This window comes from Octopus bimaculoides, chromosome 19, assembly GCF_001194135.2.
Source record: "Octopus bimaculoides isolate UCB-OBI-ISO-001 chromosome 19, ASM119413v2, whole genome shotgun sequence".
Lineage (NCBI taxonomy): Eukaryota > Metazoa > Mollusca > Cephalopoda > Octopoda > Octopodidae > Octopus > Octopus bimaculoides.
This window is the reverse complement of record NC_068999.1, coordinates 20,128,362-20,133,520: the sequence shown is the minus strand read 5'-3', so window position 1 is coordinate 20,133,520 and position 5,159 is coordinate 20,128,362.

The following is a 5,159-nucleotide window of genomic DNA, read 5'->3' as shown; positions in this document are numbered from 1 at the left end:
ACACACGCACAGACACACACAAACACAGACACACACACAAACACAGACACACACACACACACACATTAAGATATTTTCTGTGAATTCTAACCAGAGAATTTGCAAATACCTTCACCAGATTGCATTTACATATTGCTAATAATCATTCACATTTATAACTTTAAGAATTACCACATCAAAAGATGGAAAAGTTTATAGACGTGTAAGGTTTGGAAACATATTCCCTTCAGAAGACATAGACCAGAATCCCAGCCTCCCCTCCAAGAAAACAAATGATGCATATGTAAATATATAGATAGCTTTGTGAAAACACTCTGCTTAAATAAATGTGAAAGCAAATAAATATTTGTTATCTAAACAGTTTCAGTGCGTAGCATTTTGGGCAAGTATCTTCTGCTGTAACGTCGGGCCGACCACAGCCTTGTGAGTAGATTTGAAAGACGGAAACTGAAGGATGCCCGTCGTATATCTACCTATGTATATGTGTGCATATATGTTTATATATATGTTTGTGTGTGTATGCTTCTGTTTGTTCCGCAGCACCGCTTCACAACTAGTGTTGGTATGTTTACGTGTCCGTAACTAAGCGCCTCGGCAAATGACTAATAAAGTAAGCACCAGGCTTAAAAAAATAAAAAAAATAACACAAATGATTTGTTTCGGTTTATTCGACTTAAAGTTCTTCAAAGCGGTACCCTCATGGCTGCAGTCGAATGACTGAAACAGGCAAATGACACACGATAAAAGAAGCCTTAACATTCAGTTTCCGTCTACCAAATCCACTCACAAGACTTTGGTCGGCCCCTGACCATAGTAGAAAACACTTGCATAGTTGCCTCGCAGTGGGACTGAAGCCGGAACCACGTGGTTGGAAATCAAGCTTCTTACCACACAGCCACAACTATGCCTATCTATATTCTGAATTCCTATCATGCCAAGATCACATTAGTATTTCCTTCTTCCGGTGTTAATAAAGTAAAACCACTCATATACTCGGGTTGATTCATGTGATTATCCAACTGACTAGAATATGTATTTGGTGTCATTTCAAGAAAGGTACACTAGTTTGTAGATGCTGGTTTGCTTTAATCTTGACAGAGCTGTGTCAGGCATCATTAGTATTCTGTCATCTATGTTGTCATAGCTACAGTGTTCATCATCAATCTTCATTTTTCTTCGTAATACGAATAAATTATCAATAAATTGCTGTCCACATCAAACATACCTCAAATTTTCTTTATCCCTCTCTCCCATGTCTTTCTCTCTTTCTCTCTCTGTCTCTGCCTGTCTGCCTCCCTTCCTGTATCTCAATCTCCCTGTCTGTGTGTGTGTCTGCGTCTTTTTCTCTGTCTCTTTCCCTATCTATCTATCTATCTATCTATCTATCTATCTATCTATCTCCTTATTATATGTCAGTATCAAAAATAAATATATAGTATATAAAACGAACTGTTAAAACTGTGGAATATATCTTTGTTTTCTTTCAATTTCATCAAGAACCAATCACAAGCAGTAGTTGTTAATGAGAGGGATACGTTAGAAAAATTGCGTCTATATTTAGCTTTTCTTCTTACATAAAACGGTGCCTACATCTGTGAAGCGATCAAAAGCAGACGACATCCTCCAGACGCTTAAACAGAAGAAGCGACATGAGACGACTATGTATTTAATTGCTCCGTGCAGCCATTCAATATGTGAAAGAAGTCTTCGGGGGAAAAAAATCTATTTTATTAGTCTTGTGTAATAATGTAGTACAACTAGAAATTCATTAGACGCACAATTTTCTAGATTGGATAACATCCAATAAATTAATGAGGCAGATATTTCGAAATTCTGCGAACAGACAGGTTCTGTTGGAACAATCCCTAGAACATCACTTGCTTAAGATCAACAAATTGACAATTACATCTAATTGCCTGACATTCTAATAGTTGGATTAGCCAAATTCGTCATTAAATGAGTGCATTTGCGTTTCTTCAGTTATTAACGTTGACATTGCGAAATGAATGTTCACCTTTTGGCACATTGCATTCAATACAGCAGCATCTAACATTCGATAAATTTCAACCTTCATCTGTAATAAAATAGTTACAAGGACTTCTATGATTCCCTTGCCTCAGAATTCCCATAATGAAATTGGCTGCTAAATCTTTTATTTGATTAATGTTAATATAATTGTCAGTATTAGTTATTGATTTAAATATAGATAGATGCAATCTTCTAGTAGCTGGCTGTTGTTTGAATGTTTGCAATATATTTAGAACCAAAATAATTATCAGGAAAAAATACTTTCTAATCGACGCGTAACTACCGAACCCTTCGGAAAATTCAAAACAATTCACTCTTTGCAGTCATTTGGAGAAGGTTTCCAGTTCGACGGCATCAATTGTAAATAAGCCAGCCATACTCCAGTAACACGAATTTTCAGAGGTATTACAAAAGCAATGAGCTCTTGTCACATATTTCTATCTAATATATAGCAATATATAAAACAACAATAGAGCTCGATCATCTGATCATTTGTGTTCGTTGTTTTCGATGTTGCTTTTCGGCTCATGATCAAGATCTATTTTCAGATGCATACCTATCTTTTTTTGGACATCAATATCTAGGACATATACTACCCTTTTTACTTAGCACAGTATTCTATGATTTGAATATTATGTTATACATAGCACATTGAAAAAACCATGTAGACGTGTTATTTTGTTAAGTTAATGAATAGAGAAAATACATAATCTCAGTATTCTGAAAATATTCAAACAGATAGTTTATTGAGCATGAAGTAAAAGTAAAAACTGTGAACATTAGTGATGGTGACTACTGGATTAAAACAATCATGAAATTCATGAGTACGATGACGAGTTGAACCAATCAATGGAACAGCCTGCTCATGAAGTGAACGTGCATGTGGCTGACCACTCCACAGTCACGTGTACCCTTAGTGTAGATCGCAAGGAGATTCAGCGTGACACTGGGTGACAAGGCTGGCCCTTCGAAATACAGATACTATTCATTTTTGCCAGCTGATTTGACAGGAACAACGTGAAATAAAGTGATTGCTTAAAGACACAAAGCATGTTTGCCAAATACCAAATTATTCATTGACAAGTGAGTATGGTTTATTCCCTTGTGCCATGATTTTCCAAATTGCTTAATGTACCCATCTTATAATGAACAAAAATGTACAAATTCTCGTCACTCCCGGCAATAACCCAGCAGAATATCCTGGATGGGGAAGCTTAAGTGAGAGTGGGTTGTATCAGAACTTGGGAATTAATTGTTTATAATGTGTGTAGAATTGAATACCGTGAAATGAAGCGGTCTGTACTAGTACACAACGAGATGCGCTTTGAGAAATCAACATAGATCTTGCAATCGTAGGGCCAATAGTTTCACACCCGTAGATAAATAAATACATGCGCACACATACGTGCATACTCATACATACACATGCACACACATACACACACACACATAAATTCTAACTACCACCACCAACAACAACAACACCAACAGCAACAACACCACCACCACCAACAACAATAAAAATAAAAACAAACAACAGCAACAATGATGACGACAACAACAACCATAACGAGAGTGACATGATTAAATTAACAAACTATTTGGTATATGTACAGTGTATGTCTTTAAATTAATATAACGCATGAAATATGAACGTATGCTAATGCATCCAGCTAAGGAGATAACATGTTAGCGTGTGGAAGATAAGGATCATATAATTTATAAATGATATAAAGGATGATATTGTAAACTGCACAATAGTTTATATTTGAATTTTAAGTCTACATAATGATCTATTCTGATTTTGGCATTAAAAAAAAAAGAAGTTTTGAGGGGAGAGAAGTCTGTTACTGGGTATTTAAGTTATCTAAAAAAACTAGGAAGGAAGTGAAAGTCGACATCAACGACATTTGAAATTAGAATGTAGAGATTCAGGTGATAAGTCATTGAGCATTTTGGCCGATACGACAATGATCCTTGTATTTCACCATCTCTTATGTCAACGTAATAATAGTACGTACAATGCACCTGACAGTTTTCTATAGGTTTAGCTAAACTTTTTGGTGAGAGATGATTAAATGGTTTTGTACAAATTATGAACAAGATTAGCACCGCACTTCAGTGTTATGAACGTCAACATTTAATCAAAACTATGTTGTCATGTTGAGTTATATATATAAAATAATTCAACATTTAGCAGAAGGATCACAGAGAACATTGTAGTGGAGTAGATATTAGCTAATTTCTAACGAAATAAATAGATAAATAAATAAATAAACCACTGACGATGACTTCGAAATTTTCACTTAAGATTCGTCTTTAAACTACCGATTAAGAACGGCTGGAAAGCGAAAACTTGGAAGTTGCTGTGAAACTTTTTGCTTACATAAATTAAAAGTCATAAGGAATAACGTTTTCTCATAGAAATTGGTGAACTCTACAATCAATTGAATCGAAGGCAATACTTCCCACTTGCTTATTTTATCTATACTTGAAGGATATCATTCAGATCTGTATGTAACATCAATCGAAATCAGAACATAACAAAGCGTAATTCAATACTACATGGCACATAGTTCTGTGTTGCACTACCGATTCTGTAAACCAGCACAATTTTATCCATTGGTCTTCTAAATAAGTTAAAGAATATCAGCGATATCAGTGGAAAGAATATACTCTAGAATTGGAAGGCAATACTCCATTTTCCCTTCTCCAGAAAATACGGCGATTATCAAAGAGAAATCTTTAGTATGACATAGATGTCTCAACATATAAAATGCCACGCAAACTAAAACTAACAGCCCATCAATATAAAGACAGAAATAGTCAGGCATTTTGATTAAATCGATCTGGTAAAATAAATGTAGGTTGCTACATCATGTGATAGGCTAAGAAATCAAATATACTTGTCCTGAGAAATTCCACAAAATACTACATACTACATAATACTTGTACAGAAGGAACAAGCGGATTAAACATAAACCATTGAAGCCAATTCATCTTAGGGCCATAATGTCGAATACCGACGCAGCGCACACGAATGCACACACACACACACACACACACACACACACACACACACACACACACACAACAAGCCTACAGACGCATATATATATTCATGCAGTGAA